The 18,236-nt window shown below is 38.5% G+C and overlaps 1 protein-coding gene and 1 long non-coding RNA gene across 3 annotated transcripts in view; both read right to left on the bottom strand.

Moving 5' to 3' along the window:
- LOC125006973 (butyrophilin subfamily 3 member A2-like) overlaps positions 1-18,236 on the bottom strand; it is a 92,786-nt gene that overhangs the window by 19,008 nt on the left and 55,542 nt on the right. The window lies entirely within an intron of this gene.
- LOC125006977 lies at positions 12,332-14,559 on the bottom strand. The gene is made up of 2 exons (XR_007112632.1): positions 13,662-14,559; positions 12,332-13,074 (listed from the first exon to the last, which is right to left on the bottom strand). It is a non-coding gene; the product is annotated as an uncharacterized LOC125006977 (long non-coding RNA).

Here is an 18,236-nt window from a genome sequence, read left to right as displayed (position 1 = left end):
TTCTGTTAATCGTGTGATGAAGTAGTTTTACTAGACTGGGGATGTCAAACTCAAATATACAGCCAAACTTAAAAACTGGGACAAAATTGCGGTCCAGACATGATACTTATTGAAATACTGAACAAAATTCATCAATTTCAATTTCAATTCATCTGAATTTGGAACAAGCTTAATATTACAAACACACTAGTAATCACATTTTAAATAAAAAAAAGTAAAAAATGTTATTTAAATAAAATGAAATATTAAATTCTTCCACCTCTCTTTATCTCTCAATCTAACCCTTTTTCACAGACTTACAACAACAACAACAAAAAATGATAATTTACTTCAAAGAAAACTGAAGAGCCAAAGTTTCGTTAGAGCCACTTTAAATCTCCACACAAGACAAACAGGTCTGTCCTTTACATTCATGAACAGACGGACGTGAATAAAGTCTCAAACACTCGGCTTCAGTATCACTGCACATTCTCATGTTAGACACTATATTGTCCAAAGTATTCACTCATCTGCCTTTACATGCATATGAACTTAAGTGACATCCCATTCTTGATCGTATTAGTCTTTTTTTCTCTCTCTCTTTTTTACAGTGTTTTTACATCTTCTTGTAGTCACTTTTTTTTTATCACAATGTCACAATGACAGTCACAATGTATCCATGTGTGATGTGCCCTCTGTTATTTCCATCCCATTCTGTCCACTGCTTATTGACAATAGTCATATCATGTTGTGTAGCTGCAGTTCCCCTCTGTGACCACCGGAGGCCACACTTCTAGGGACACTTGTAGTTACTAATCGTGACCACAAGAGGGAGCAAATTATCATAGTTTCTCTCTGCAGTTCATCATGTGACCACCCGAGGGAGAGAAATCTCCATCATTACACATGTCAACGTTGACTCGTGTTTTAATCTGAATTCTGTGTTTTCAGATTCAGAGTTAAAAATTATTTTCATGTGGAGACCGCATCTATTTATTTAATAGGTTAATATTCACATCCACGTCATGCTGGATGAGTTTTAACCGTCTTGTTTCTGACAATATTCATGAATCAAATATTAGGATCAAGTTTAAACCTGTTTGTTCCAATTTATAGATATATTATTTATTATATTTATTGTATTGTCATCTCTCCTCCTTTTCCTCTGGGTATTTCTGGGTTTCTATAACAGTCTCAGTGTCATGGATCTAACTGTTTATTTCAGAGTTCACAGACTGAGCCACATGTCAAACTTAATGAACTGACTTTTGATCAACTCGATGTAAAAAGCATAAAATCTTTGCTCTCACTCCATACAGCCAGTGTGTGTTTGTGGTCTTGTTTTTACAAAGTTGTCAGGGTCAATCTTTCATAGCAAACTAATGTTGTGGGAACATTGTAGCTGGCCCACAGTGTTTTGAGGGTCAAAGTAACTAGGTTGTATGGTTCTAGGGTTCAGGCTTATATTAGTTGAGATGTTTGGGCTTGGGATAGGAAGTTTGTGTGAAGGAAGTGACCATGAGAGAGATTTCAAAGTCTGAAGAGAGAATAAAAAATAACAAGAGAGATACATCAGAGAAACAAAAATAAACTGTTTATTTATTAATTAAAGAAAACACGACCTTGCACAGCAGTGTGTTGTCCTCTCTGTCCTCTTCATCCATGTCTTCGTCCACACCTCCTCAGGTGTTGCTCATTGGGGAAATTAAGACCATGAAGGTCCACAGACAAACTTCCACAAACTAGAAGACATTTAACAGAGTCTGGGTGAAGAGGTGATGCTGTTTGTCATTTAAACATTTTAACTTCCCCTCATGAACAAGAAGCTGATCTCCTAATGTGAATGATCTCAGTCATTCTTAGAGTAATGTGTAAAGCTAAGTCCTTATCCTGAACCTTTTCTGTCCCATGAAACTGAACAAGACTTCCTCACATCTCCATGAGTCCTGGTGCAGGTTGAGTTGAAACATTCTCACCTATCTGCTCAGTGTCCAACAATTCCACAGTGTTTCATATGTAAACTGGAAATATAGCTACTTCTACACTGTTCTTGCTTAGTGTGCTCTTCTAAATCTCAATATTAGTATTTGTAGTGAAAATTTATCTAAATGTAATAATTAGTATGTAAAAGGTGCTACAGATGGAAATCATCACAGAAATAAAACTACTTTTATTATGTTTAAGTGAACACACAAACCCACATATTCAAAACCAGCACATACCTCTACTTGTGTTAGTCTGGTGGTAGAGAGGGTTCAAGGGAGCTGTCCAGTGCTGAAGTGACCTCTATTTGTGTTAGTCTGGTGGTAGAGAGGGTTCAAGGGAGCTGTCCAGTGCTGAAGTGACCTCTATTTGTGTTAGTCTGGTGGTAGAGAGGGTTCCGGGGAGCTGTCCAGTGCTGAAGTGACCTCTATTTGTGTTAGTCTGGTGGTAGAGAGGGGTCAGGGGAGCTGTCCAGTGCTGAAGTGACCTCTGATCCATGTTCTCTGCCTTCCTGTTTACTGGCATGTTTCCTTTCACACATATCTCATATAAATATCTAAACATTAGTGTCAACAAGAGCATAGTATTTCGTAACTGCACACATGTTTGTAATAATCAAGATGTTGTATGAAATAATGTGAAATTAAGTCACTTGATATTCATCTCTAAATAATATTTATATTCATCTCTAGAATAGCTCTTGCTTCACGTGCATCAATCTACTGTTCAACATGAAAACTCTTCAAACTCAGGATACTGCTGTTTTCAGACTTCCCGATACTGAAAAAACACAGTGAATTCTTGTCTCTATTGTTGACATGTATCCAACTAAACAAAGCAGTCAACTTAATTTTTTTGATAATGGGAAGAAAACGTCACAGTATTTATGCATCTGAATGGTCTGAGGAGTCACGGGACGAATAACAGAGTAGAAAAGAAGATGGAAAAAGTTCAGTGGCACACCTATTTCTTGGCTTCTAATCTTTTGTTGTTTTAGAAGTTTGAGAAACATCTAAAATTAAATTACATAATTTTACTGGAAGGAGCCAGAATTCACGATTTAATTTCTTTGTATTATTCGATTTCAGTTTTGAAACTGAAGTATGTACTTTGAATTTTTTATAGAAATATTTTTAACACTGGTTATTTACAGTAGTGTGATGTCATGTGTTGCTGTAGTTCCTCAATGTGACCACCAGAGGGCAATGAACGCCACCATGTGGATAGTTGTAGTTACTGATACTGGCCACAAGAGGGCGCAAATCATCAAAGTTTCTCTCATGCAGTTCATTATATGACCACCAGAGGGAAACACATCTTCATCATTATGTCAACGTTGACTCGTGTTTTGATGTTAATTCTGAGTTTTCAGACACAGTTAGAGATTATTTTCACCTGGAGACCACATTTATTTATTTAATTGGTTAATATCCACATCCAAGTCATCCTGGATGAGTTTAAACCTGTTTGTTTCAATTTATAGATATATTATTTATTATATTTATTTGATTGTCATCTCTCCTCCTTTTCCTCTGGGTATTTCTGGGTTTCTATAACAGTCTCAGTGTCATGGATCGAACTGTTTATTTCATAGACTGAGCCACATGTCAAACTCAATGAACTGACTTTTGATCAACTCGATGTAAAAAGCATAAAATCTTTGCTCTCACTCCATACAGCCAGTGTGTGTGTGTGGTCTTGTGTTTATGAAGTTGTCAGTGTCAGTCTTTCATAGCAAACTAATGTTGTGGGAACATTGTAGCTGGCCCACAGTGTTTTGAGGGTCAAAGCTTGTAACTAGGTTGTATGGTTCTAGGGTTCAGGCTTATATTAGTTGAGATGTTTGGGCTTGGGATAGGAACAAAGTTTGTGTGAAGGAAGTGACCATGAGAGAGATTTCAAAGTCTGAAGAGAGAATAAAAAATAACAAGAGAGATAAGTCAGAGAAACAAAAATAAACTGTTTATTTATTAATTAAAGAAAACACGACCTTGCACAGCAGTGTGTTGTCCTCTCTGTCCTCTTCATCCATGTCTTCGTCCACACCTCCTCAGGTGTTGCTCATTGGGGAAATTAAGACCATGAAGGTCCACAGACAAACTTCCACAAACTAGAAGACATTTAACAGAGTCTGGGTGAAGAGGTGATGCTGTTTGTCATTTAAACATTTTAACTTCCCCTCATGAACAAGAAGCTGATCTCCTAATGTGAATGATCTCAGTCATTCTTAGAGTAATGTGTAAAGCTAAGTCCTTATCCTGAACCTTTTCTGTCCCCTGAAACTGTACAAGACTTCCTCACATCTCCATGAGTCCTGGTGCAGGTTGAGTTGAAACATTCTCACCTAACTGCTCAGTGTCCAACAATTCCACAGTGTTTCATATGTAAACTGGAAATATAGCTACTTCTACACTGTTCTTGCTTAGTGTGCTCTTCTAAATCTCAATATTAGTATTTGTAGTGAAAATTTATCTAAATGTAATAATATAGTATGTAGAAGGTGCTACAGATGGAAATCATCACAGAAATAAAACTACTTTTATTATGTTTAAGTGAACACACAAACCCACATATTCAAAACCAGCACATACCTCTACTTGTGTTAGTCTGGTGGTAGAGAGGGTTCAAGGGAGCTGTCCAGTGCTGAAGTGACCTCTATTTGTGTTAGTCTGGTGGTAGAGAGGGTTCAAGGGAGCTGTCCAGTGCTGAAGTGACCTCTATTTGTGTTAGTCTGGTGGTAGAGAGGGTTCCGGGGAGCTGTCCAGTGCTGAAGTGACCTCTATTTGTGTTAGTCTGGTGGTAGAGAGGGGTCAGGGGAGCTGTCCAGTGCTGAAGTGACCTCTGATCCATGTTCTCTGCCTTCCTGTTTACTGGCATGTTTCCTTTCACACATATCTCATATAAATATCTAAACATTAGTGTCAACAAGAGCATAGTATTTCGTAACTGCACACATGTTTGTAATAATCAAGATGTTGTATGAAATAATGTGAAATTAAGTCACTTGATATTCATCTCTAAATAATATTTATATTCATCTCTAGAATAGCTCTTGCTTCACGTGCATCAATCTACTGTTCAACATGAAAACTCTTCAAACTCAGGATACTGCTGTTTTCAGACTTCCCGATACTGAAAAAACACAGTGAATTCTTGTCTCTATTGTTGACATGTATCCAACTAAACAAAGCAGTCAACTTAATTTTTTTGATAATGGGAAGAAAACGTCACAGTATTTATGCATCTGAATGGTCTGAGGAGTCACGGGACGAATAACAGAGTAGAAAAGAAGATGGAAAAAGTTCAGTGGCACACCTATTTCTTGGCTTCTAATCTTTTGTTGTTTTAGAAGTTTGAGAAACATCTAAAATTAAATTACATAATTTTACTGGAAGGAGCCAGAATTCACGATTTAATTTCTTTGTATTATTCGATTTCAGTTTTGAAACTGAAGTATGTACTTTGAATTTTTTATAGAAATATTTTTAACACTGGTTATTTACAGTAGTGTGATGTCATGTGTTGCTGTAGTTCCTCAATGTGACCACCAGAGGGCAATGAACGCCACCATGTGGATAGTTGTAGTTACTGATACTGGCCACAAGAGGGCGCAAATCATCAAAGTTTCTCTCATGCAGTTCATTATATGACCACCAGAGGGAAACACATCTTCATCATTATGTCAACGTTGACTCGTGTTTTGATGTTAATTCTGAGTTTTCAGACACAGTTAGAGATTATTTTCACCTGGAGACCACATTTATTTATTTAATTGGTTAATATCCACATCCAAGTCATCCTGGATGAGTTTAAACCTGTTTGTTTCAATTTATAGATATATTATTTATTATATTTATTTGATTGTCATCTCTCCTCCTTTTCCTCTGGGTATTTCTGGGTTTCTATAACAGTCTCAGTGTCATGGATCGAACTGTTTATTTCATAGACTGAGCCACATGTCAAACTCAATGAACTGACTTTTGATCAACTCGATGTAAAAAGCATAAAATCTTTGCTCTCACTCCATACAGCCAGTGTGTGTGTGTGGTCTTGTGTTTATGAAGTTGTCAGTGTCAGTCTTTCATAGCAAACTAATGTTGTGGGAACATTGTAGCTGGCCCACAGTGTTTTGAGGGTCAAAGCTTGTAACTAGGTTGTATGGTTCTAGGGTTCAGGCTTATATTAGTTGAGATGTTTGGGCTTGGGATAGGAACAAAGTTTGTGTGAAGGAAGTGACCATGAGAGAGATTTCAAAGTCTGAAGAGAGAATAAAAAATAACAAGAGAGATAAGTCAGAGAAACAAAAATAAACTGTTTATTTATTAATTAAAGAAAACACGACCTTGCACAGCAGTGTGTTGTCCTCTCTGTCCTCTTCATCCATGTCTTCGTCCACACCTCCTCAGGTGTTGCTCATTGGGGAAATTAAGACCATGAAGGTCCACAGACAAACTTCCACAAACTAGAAGACATTTAACAGAGTCTGGGTGAAGAGGTGATGCTGTTTGTCATTTAAACATTTTAACTTCCCCTCATGAACAAGAAGCTGATCTCCTAATGTGAATGATCTCAGTCATTCTTAGAGTAATGTGTAAAGCTAAGTCCTTATCCTGAACCTTTTCTGTCCCCTGAAACTGTACAAGACTTCCTCACATCTCCATGAGTCCTGGTGCAGGTTGAGTTGAAACATTCTCACCTAACTGCTCAGTGTCCAACAATTCCACAGTGTTTCATATGTAAACTGGAAATATAGCTACTTCTACACTGTTCTTGCTTAGTGTGCTCTTCTAAATCTCAATATTAGTATTTGTAGTGAAATTTTATCTAAATGTAATAATATAGTATGTAAAAGGTGCTACAGATGGAAATCATCACAGAAATAAAACTACTTTTATTATGTTTAAGTGAACACACAAACCTACATATTCAAAACCAGCTGCTGCTAAATCAATCTTAGAGAAAATCTCACCTCCACTAAGGTCAGCTAAAAGCTCTTCTAAGCGAGGTAAGGGGTAGGTGTCTGTTTTAAGTACCTGATTAACTGACACCTTATAATCACCACACAGGCGAAGTGACTGATCCTTCTTTGCCACCGGGACTATCGGTGTCCAACCTTTCCACAGTTATGGCATTTAGTCTCTATAAAATGGCACTCATTTGCATTGTGATTTTTTCCATTGCACCTGTGACAGTTCCTGGCTCTTTGCAGCTTCACCTCGTGGACGCTTGCAGCTCCACCTGTGTCGCTCTCCATCCCTCTCAACTGACGTGCATCCCTGTCGGCCGTCTCCATGTTGAGGGCGATCTCAAACGCTTTGGCAAACGTGAGGTCATTTTCGGAGAGTAACCTCCGCTGGCAGGTTCGTTTCTTATTCCACTGACGAACCAATCTCGTAGTGATGCGTCCAGGTTCGCGCCGAACTCACAGTTGGCGGCAAACTGCTACAGCTGCGCTACGTACTGTTCGACCGGTTGGATAGCTTTTTGATTGCACCTGTTGAAGCGAAATCTCTCTGCCACCAACAACGGCTTCGGCTCAAAATGTTGCTTTAAAACAGTCACTATCTCATCAAACGTCTTGTCATTGGGCTTGAGAGGCTGTACTAAATTTCTCAAAAGTCCGTATGTAGTTGCGCCCATTACACTCAATAGCGTGGCAACTTGCTTCTCCTCGGCAATGTCGTTAGCTTCAAAAAACTGTTCAAGCCGTTCAATATAAGCTGACCATGGCTCGTTTTCCTGCTTAAACTCATCAATTCTTCCAAACAGGGCCATTGTACTCACTAGTACCGACCCCGCGTGTCTTTCCTTCCCCGTAAAGAAAACAGGTTTTTATCCTCGTCGTCAATGTTGTATATTAACGAGAGAGAGGCCGACGTGCTGTTTTAGGCTTGTTTAATTCGCAATAACGCTTCACTGAACAATGCGCATGTGCGCAGCATCTTGACCTGTCTGGTTACACATAGATCTACCTAACATAGATCATGAACATAGTTACCATACAATAACTAGCTGGTAAATTAAATAGATGGTGAATCAATACACCACAGTCTCCCAGAAGTTCTCACTCAAAGAAAAATACCTGTGACCCCCAACAACATTATCTCACAGGAAGAGCTGTCACAGTGGTCTTACGTCTCTGAAGTTCAGATTCCCTGCATACACGCCAATGTTGACATGTTGATTGGTACCAACATCCTAAAGGTATTGGAACCCTGGGAAGTTGTCAATAGCCAAGGGAATGGCCCGTATGCAGTAAGAACTGTACTTGGTTTGGTAGTTAAGGGTCCCCTTCAAGACGGAGAGAACAGCAAACATAAAACCGGGTTCTCAGTGGCTGATGTCAACAGGATTTCTGTGTGTAAGCTGGAGGTGATGTTGAACAACCAGTACAATCACGATTTCAATGATTGAAGTACAGAGGAAAAAGCAATGTCAAGGGAAGACATCAGATTCTTAAAGATTATGGATGAGTCAGCACAGCTTCAGGATGGTCATTACAGTATCAAAATGCCCTTTAGGAAAGAGCAGCTCACTCTTCCCAATAATCTTAGCATGGTCAAGCAAAGGCTGCTAGGACTGAAGGGTAAGTTCAGAAAAGATGAACTGTTTTATGAGGAATACACCAGTTTCTTTACTGATGTTATAAGGAAAGGCTATGCAGAGAAAGTGCCTCAACATCAACTGGATGGAGAAAATGGAAAAGTTTAGTATATTCCCCATCATGGTGTGCGTCATCCAAGAAAGGGTACTTTGCGTGTTGTGTTTGACTGTTGAGTTGAGTTTAAAGGTGCCTCACTCAACAGCCAGCTTCTTTAAGGCCCAAGAAACCAGCTGTTGACTGCTAGGAGTCCTTTCCAGATTCAGACAGGAGCCAGTGGCGTTCTTGGGACACATGTTCTACCAGGTTAAAGTGGCTGAAGAGGACAAGGACTTTCTTCGCTTCCTATGGTGGCCTGTTGGTAAATTGAGCCAAGAAATTGTGTAATATCGGATGACAGTTCCTTTGTTTGGAGCAGTCTCATCTCCAAGTTGTGCCAGTTATGCACTCAGGAGGACAGCAGAAGACAACTGTGCACACTTTCCATCAGAGGTGAAAACGGTCAGGCAAAATTTTTATTTTGATGACCGTTTGAAGAGTTTGCCCTCAGAGGAAGAGGCCATTGTGATGGTTAAAGCTCTCATGGACCTCTGCATAAAGGGAGGCTTTACTTTGACAAAATGGATTGGGATGCCGGACAGTGCTGCAAACCATTGAAGAGGAGCATAGAGCTAAAGACTGGAAAGAACTGGATTTGGATAGAGATGAGCTTCCAGTTGAGAGAGCCCTTGGACTGCAGTGGTGTGTGGAGTCGGACACATTCAAATTCAAAATGATGGTGAAAGAGCAAGCACAGAGCAGTTCTGTTCTGTTCATTCTGTTCAATCTGTTCAGTTTATGATCCCTTGGGGTGTCTTCCACCAGTGACACTGCCAGCAAAGGTTATGTTGAAAGAGCTCTGTCGCAGACATTGTGGGTGGGATGACAACATACCTGCAGACATTGGTCATCAGTGGACAGGATGGCTGGAGGATCTGAAAGGGTTGGCTTCATTCAAAGTGAAGAGATGCATTAAGCCCAAACACTTTGGACAGCCCATTAAAGCAGAGCTGCACAACTTTTCTGATGCCAGTGAAGATGGATTTGGCACTGTCACCTACCTCAGAGTTGAAATCAGTGAAAGCCAGGTCCATGTCTCCTTCCTGTTGGGAAAGGCAAGAGTCACCCCACTGAAACAGATAACCATTCCTCGTCTGGAGTTTACAGCTGCTGTCCTCACTGTTGGAGTGGATCAGATGTTAAAAGCAGAATTGGTGCTGACACTGGATCGTTCAACTTTCTGGACAGATAGTACTTCAGTACTCAAGTACATAAGAAATGAGGACAGACGTTTCCACACATTTGTGGTGAATCAGGTGTCAACCATCAGAGATGCAACTCATGTCTTTCAGTGGAGGTACATCAATACTAAAGACAACCCTGCTGACTGCGCCTCTAGAGGGATGAAGGTTGGAGATCTGTTGAAGGTAGTTGGATTGAAGGCCCAAGGTTTCTCTTTGACCCAGAAAAGGATTGGCCTTCAGACATCACAAAGGCCATAATTGCGGCCGATGATGTAGAGGTCAAAAGGTATGCCACAGTAAACACAATAATTACACAGGACTCCCCTAATGCAACAGAACAGCTCCTATTATACTTTTCCGACTGGAGGAAACTTAAGGTGGCAGTTGCGTGGTTTCTCAAATGAAAGAGGATTCTTCTGCAGTTAAAGCGAAAGAGAAAGGAACTGCATGCCCTTGAGTTCAATAGAAAGGATGTAGCTGAAGCACATGTGTCACTGGAGGTGGAGAGGGCCAAACAAGCAATGAGTTGAACTTTGTCAGCTGAGAATCTTTTGGATGCTGAAGTTTCCATCATTTGTTACAGTCAGCAGAAAAGGTTCAAAGAGGAGATTACTGCCCTGTCAGCTGGAAAATGTGTTCCACAAGATAGTTCTATTTACAAAATGGACCCATGTCTGGAGGATAGACTTGTGAGAATTGGAGGCCGATTGAGTAAGGCAGCTTTACCAGAAGAGGTAAAGCATCCACTCATCTTGTCGAAAGATCAACACATCTCCACACTCATATTAAGACACATGCACCAACAAGTTGGCCATGGTGGAAGAAATCACGCGCTGTCAAGGTTGAGAAAGAAGTTCTGGATAACAAGCGCCATTTCAGCTGTGAGAAAAATCATATCACAGTGCAGCTTCTGCAGACGATACAAAGAGAAGGAAAGGCTCCTTCCCGATTTCCCTCCCTTCACAAATATTACTTTGGGCCTTTAGAAGTGAAGAGAGGTCGAGGTGTGTGTAAATGGTATGATGTCATCTTTACATGTTTGGCAAGCAGAGCTGTTCATTTGGAAGTGGCTTTATCCTTGGATACTGACACATGTATTAATGCGTTAAGAAGGTTCATCAACTGAAGAGGACAAGTATCTTCTATGCACTCAGATAATGTTACAAACATTGTGGGAGCTGAGAAAGAGCTGAGAGGAGCACTTGCTTCTCTAAATCACAACCAGATACAGAGAGTGTTATTGCAAGATGGCATCCAGTGGAACTTTAACCCCCCTGCAGCATCACACCATGGTGGTGTCTGGGAACGTGTCATTCGTATGGTAAGGAAAGTTCTCACCTCTGTGTTACATCTGCAAACTCTGGATGATGATGGGCTCCACACTGTTTTGTGCGAGGTTGAGGCTATATGAGTGGTCGTCCCCTCACTAAGCTCTCAGATGATCCCACTAATTTTGAACCACTCACTCCTAATCACATTCTCCTGATGAAAGGGAAACCAGTCTTGTCACCTGGTCTATTTAGTAAGGATGATGCGTATGTGAAGAGGAGATGGCGGCAAGTCCAATACATCGCAGATTTATTTTGGAAACAGTGGGTACAGGAGTACCTTCCTCTTCTTCAAGAACCCCAAAAATGGAATCAGAAAAGGAGAAATTTTGTTCCTGGAAACATTGTTGTTGTGATGTGACATTGTGATGGATTCTGCTGCTCCACGTGGATCTTGTCTTCTTGGCAGAGTTGTGGAAACTTTCCTCAACTAAAAGTGTCTGGTACGCTCTGTACGTCTCCAGACAAAGACAAACATTTTCGAAAGACCCATTACTAAGCTAGGCCTATTACAGGAAGCAGCAAGTTGCATCAAAATTATGATGACCTCTGAGAGAAACCAGGTTATGTGTACAAATATTGAGTATTGTTTGGTATAATTTGTGTGTATTACTGGTGTTATAGCTCTGTAATAATTTGATTTGAAGGGAATTGTAATGTCTTTTGCCATTTACAATTAAGGGCCGGTATGTTACAGCCGTTTGTCACATATGTAGGCATTTGTGTTCAGTGGGTACTACCTGAAATCTACAGTAGGTGGCGCTCTTGTTTTTTTTTTAAATAAAATTCTGCAGGGAAATCTTACCTAAATGAAAAGGGTTACTTATAAGCAACTACACTTAATTGAGGCCACCTATTTCCTATTTGTTATACAGGCCAAGGCAACACCTTGTGCTGTTGTTTTTTTTTTTTTTTTAGTTGTTCCTGAAGTGATGTGTGTGTGTGTGTGTGTGTGTGTGTGCGTGCATGTGTGTGTGTGTGTGTGTGTGTGCACGTGCGTGTGTGTGTGAGGCTGCATATTATTTGACATTTACTTTAATTTCTTAGTTTAAATTCATTTTCCAAACATGAAGAGAATGGGCTTTATGTCCTGTACTGCAGTCAGCCACCAGGGGGCCTCGTTTCTCTCATCAAGGTCTGATCACACAAAGAAACACTTTGATTATTGTCATGTTTTATTTTAACATCCTGATAGAAATAATAAAGCACAGCATGAAACTACATGATAATCAAAAAATGCATCATCACTTAACAAAATCAGAACTGAAGTCATTCATCAATGACTCAATTAAATTAAATAATTGATGTGTTTAAATCATCTGCTTTTTTTTCTTTTTTTTTTTTTTTTTTTACAATTTATATTTTAATTCAAGTTATTGTCTTTGGATTGTGATCATTGAAAGGCTGAAGGAACAACTGAATCATGAATTGATTATTCATCTTATTAAAAGGAAATAATAGTCTTGAGCTGAACCACTAAATGAAATGCATATATATATTCAAATATCATAGTCAACAAGAGCATAGTGTTTCTGTTCATAACTGTACATGAGAGACTCATGTTAAAATAAAATAAATCAAAGTCACATTATACCACCTGCATGAATGAGCATCAACAGCATCAAGAGTCACAATGAGACACAGCAGAACCTCAGTGTTAATAGAGAAACATACTTCTTTTGTTAACATGAACCTGAACTTTAAAAAATAAATAAATAAATAAATCTCCTGAATGAGAACAAAAGATGAGTCAAAGAATAGTTTCAGTGGTCCTCACATGAATAAAAAAAGACTAAAGTGAAACAGAGAAGTCATGAGGTGACTTATTGGTCCAGCTGTCGACCCTCCTTTTTTTTCAGTGGATGATGAGTTTCCTTTTCTTAAACTACACTACCTGTGCCTGCAGGAAAGAAAATAAACATATGTAAGTTAAGAGGATGAGTGGAGAAAGGTTTTCAAGATGGAAACACCTAAAGGTGTTTTAGTATCAGAAATGATAAATCATCCCCTTGTTCATACTTCCTCCTGTGATAGTGGTCAAAAGCCACAATCCTCATTGTGAACTAAACCAGATTGTAAAGTTCAGATGAAGCTTCATCAGTCTCAGTCAGACTCAAATCAAGTGTCTCTCTTCACAAGTTACTGTCACTTTAGAACTTAAAGGAAGAGAAAGACTGAAAGGACATTTGGTTTGATGAAGGAGAAAACTTTGACAAATATCCAGTGGATGAAGTCAGACTGCTGAAAGCCTCACATGAAGTCCAGATAATAGAATGAGGACTGGAGACTGTGTCCTGTCCATGTTAGGATCAGTATGAACAGGAGGAAGGATTACAGCAATCACACACAGTCATCATGAGTGGAAACATGAACACAAGGTTTCATTTCTCACTAAACTACTGTCAACACTCTGGACATGGAAACAGAGGAAGAAGAAGATGATGTCTGATCAGATTTACTGGTAGAATAAGAATTAGTTAAACTTACCTTTATATTTTCTTTTGAAGTAAAGAACAACAGCAAGAACAATGACGAGAATAACAATGATAACAACAAGAGCAGCAACCACTCCAACAGAGAACCCTGAAATAGAAGACATGAAGTTGATGTAACACAGTCAGAGAGAACAGCAGCATGTGTTGATGGTCCTGAAATCTAAACTGTAGCAGTCAGTGCAGATTAAAAGCAGGCTCAGTGATGTCAGCATGGATCTAATGTCCAGTTTCCTCCTGCTTGGGTTCACAGCTAACAGCTTGCTTTAGGTTTTGGTGTCAGTAGTGAGGAGGCTGATGTTGTAGCATCCTCCTCTTTCTGAGACGTGTTGTTCATCAGTATGAAGGAGCTTTGAATCTCTGTCCTGCCTCTCTACTTTAGCCTTTTCCATGTGACTTGTGCTTTTCCTCCTGCTGTGATCCTGAGATGTGAAAACATGTCTGACAGTCTGTCTGGAGGTTTTCTCCACCCTGAGCCCAGGCTGGGATGGACTCTGGACTACATCTCAGAGACATCTTCATCTGATGATGCTTCTTATTGGAGTTTTACTGGAGGACGATCAGAAAGGAGCCAAATTTCTGACCGTGTCAACGAGAACATAACATTTTATAAAAGGTAGAATTTAGTCCAGTAGTTTACAGAGGAGTTGACTAAGTGAGATTTTTGATCATGAATTATAAATTTAAATGAAAACTGTTCACATTATAAATCAATTGCAGTTATTCATTTGAACCAAACTGCAGCTGATCAGAGGTTTAACTGGAGGATATTTTGTTTTAATTTCCCTTTAAAACTGGAAACCATTAATGTTCTAAATAATTTACATGTCAAGAAAAAAAACTCATAACAAGACAAGAGGTGAATCTACAGGTGAGATCTTCAGTAACGTCAGAATCAGGACTCACCTTGGATGATGATCTCTGGTTCTTTTTTTTCTAAGATGTAAAAGAGAAAATAAATTACATGTTCGAAACATTTGTGTGAAACCATCAACTTCTCAATGAGATAAAACTGAGGAAAATAAAATAAAATGTTTCCTGTTTATTACTCAGATATTTTCTGAGCTCTATTTTATGTCCTTCTTCTCTTTAAGTCAAAACCTAATTGTGTTTTTTCTTCAGTTCTCCTGCAGTGAATGAAGCAGTTGTTAGGAAGCTGCAGTCATTGTGGAGGAAATAAGTTCATCACATTTAACGTATTTAGACAAACAAGTATGTGATGTTCTTTGAAACTGGTCTCCAGATAAATGTGTCTATTTGAACAACACCACAAGGAAAATTCTTCTTTTTTAAATCATCTATTGAACAGAAACATCAACAGATGTAATATTCCAGGAACTAAACCTTCTGCACCTTCAGCAGATTTAACTTCTCGTAGGTTTTATGTGTAACTGAGACATTTTCACTCTTCCAGATAAATTCCTCCAGGTTTAAAATGTTTGAAGGTTTTCTGGTCGTCTTAAATTCCTCCACAGCATTTAATGGATTAAATCTGGGTCCATTTCATCTTTCTGAGCTGTTCCTTGGTGGATTTGTTAGTTTAGGATCATTATTCTGTTCAAAGGTTCACTTCATCTTTCAGACACATGTCCTCACGTTATCTCCAGTCACTCTTTGATACTGAGCTTCTTAGACTGAGACTTAGATAAACTTTAATGATCCACAAGGGACATTGTTTGGTCACAGTCTTAAGAACCACAAGTAAAAAGAAAGATAAAATAAACTAAGATTAACTCTCTAGAGCTCAGAGTTTAACTGCTTCTTGGCTACTTTTGGTTTTATCTTTATATTTCATCCTGTTTTGTTTCATGTGTGACTTTACATTTTTTTTTTTTTTTTTCATTTTGATAATGTATTAACACGTTAAACCTAAAACCAAACTAAAACCATAAAATCGCATTAGGACAAAGTTTGTTTTTCACTGTGAAAACCACAAACATGCTTAATGAACCATTTTTATAACTTAGAAATACAAATCTAAACTAACTTTCAAAGGTTTATGCACATATTTAGCAAAGACCAAAGTTATTTGCAACTATTTCCTATTGAAATGCAGGAAACGAATCAGGTATTTTTTGCACAACTATTTACGACCATTTACAAAACAATCATCACCATCGACTAGAGGCTCTAGAGGGTTAAAACTAAATAAAATATAAGTAATATCTAATAAAATAAAATAGAAAATAGTGTAAGTATCTGAACAAATGTACAAGAATTAGAGATGGAAGAATATTCAGTAAATACATAGGAATGATAATCAGTCTCCTGAAAAATCTCCAAACACGTCGACTGTTACTGTGAACAAACAATTTGTGTCTTTGACTCATGTGTCCAGAGCTCATTCTTCCAGAGGACCTGGTCTTTGTCTGCATGTTCACTGACTAACTGTAGCTCTGATTCAGTTCTTTTTAGACACCAGAGGCTTTTTCTCCTCCATGCAGCTCAGATTTATGAATCTCTTTCTGGTTCTTTCTTTTTAGTTCATTGTAGTTCAGACTTGACAAGTTTGACTCTGAAGTGAACAACTCGAGGACACAGTGTGGGATATCTGATATTCTGGGATATCAGTCTGAACCAAGTCCACACTAGTTACCTCCTGATGCTCCTCGATAAAAGAGACGGGGTAAGAACACATGCAGGTATCTGGACTTTACTTGGTTCAGAACTTGGGCAGCGACTGAGGATGTTTCACTAGAACAGAAACTGAGACATGCTGAGAAACGTCGTCTGACTTTGGGCTAAATTTGATGAATCAGTCAGTCCTGGAGGAGCTGGTGGAGATATCTGACCTCTTCACCACTTGTAGATGATATTCTTACAGTGGAATGATTTATTTTAAATCCCTTTACGGACTCAAAGACGTCCACAACGTTTCTGTGTGAAGGCCTTAGAGAGCTCTTTATATCTAGGCCTAATAACGCTTCAGTATCAAAGAGACCAGCAGAGGTTTAGATGAAGAAGGTTCCACCTGTCGCTCTCTATCGAGCCTCAAATCACTGGAGCTAATGTGGAACAGCTGATTCTGATCTGATGGATCTGAAGGTGACATCAATGTTTTTATTTAAATAAGGAAAAGGTCTAAAATAAATGTCATTAATAGACACAGTTTCAATGTGATGGACTTATTTTTTCACATGTTTGATATTTAGGAGCTTCACTGCAAACAACGAGAACTAATCACATGTTAATAATTAAACTGTAAACTGAGCGTTTATGTTTCCATGTATTATTTTATTACCTGGTGCTGTCATTGTTCATATTTAGAGTTAAAGTTTAGTTTTTAGTTTGAATAAAATGATGAATGACTGAAAGCTCCTTCATGCTGGAGCCTTCATGTTGTTTGTTCTGTGATTCATGTGTGACCTGGTTGATTAAAGTCTCCGTCTAATCTCTAATTACAGACAATAAGAACTTCAGTATATTTTAGAGACACATATGGATCCATAGTTCTTCAGTTTTATTACATTTTAATAATTATTTATTCATTCTTCTGTTTCAAATTCCTCTTTAAAATGTGACAAATTCTCATGTTGTTTTTCTTCTTCTACAGATGAGATTGTATCAGCTGTTTCTGAATCTATTTTAGAGTCTGAGTGTGACTGATTCCTCCTCTTATTTCTTCCTTTATGTTCATGTTCTTGAAATTATTCATTCATACCGTTAAGATTCACCTGGAGGATCAGTGTGGAGGATGGAGTTTGTGGTGATGATAAATTGGACTGAACTAAACACTAAAGTGTTTCTGTTATTTAGTCTAGCCACTGACTACAATGTCAGAACAATAGGAACATGTGTCAGTGCAAAGGTATTAAATAGTATAGTATCAAAATGAAAACACAGTGGAATCAACATGTGTCAGTGATTAGAAACTAAAGCTGAACACCAGAACCTTCATGGAGACTAGATTTAGAGCAGGACTGTTATATTAGAATGAATTCACTGCTGTACCTAATAAACTGGCCAGTGACTGTATGTTGAACTACTGAGGTCAGAATCAGTGATGTGTTGTGTTGTTTTATCCTGAGTGGAGTTCTTAATAATCTGCTCCACTAATGTATTAGTATGGGATGGCCACAATATTAGAAACACCTCAAGAAGAAATTATTGGAGAATAGAGTTTAAAAATAAATGATAACAACTGAAGATTCAAATAAACACTCACCTTGCAAAGTTACTTTTGTTTTTCGATCAAGCTGATGGCAGATTTCTTCTTGTGTGGAAACACAACGATAGACATCAGACTTTGTCACAGTGGCCTTGAGGATGATGTTGTATTTTCCTTCACTTTCTGTGACTTGTGTTTCTTCAGCAGGAACTGTGTTGTTATCACTGTCCAACCACTGGACTTTAGGTTCTGGAAAAGCACCTTGAACTTTACACTCTAGAAAAGCCTGGTCATCTGTTTGATCAAGTACTGAGACAGATGGTTCTGGAGATGAACCTGTGAGCACAGAATAAACAACAGCTTGAGGGGGAAAAAAACTTGACATATAAAATAATTTATAGGTTCATCCTGTCTGATTTTATATATATGGATTATAATGTGTTTTGGAATAGATAAAAACTG

Source organism: Mugil cephalus, chromosome 4, assembly GCF_022458985.1.
Source record: "Mugil cephalus isolate CIBA_MC_2020 chromosome 4, CIBA_Mcephalus_1.1, whole genome shotgun sequence".
Classification (NCBI taxonomy): domain Eukaryota; kingdom Metazoa; phylum Chordata; class Actinopteri; order Mugiliformes; family Mugilidae; genus Mugil; species Mugil cephalus.
Note: the sequence above shows the minus strand (reverse complement) of the source record. Positions and strands in the feature narration are given on the sequence as shown.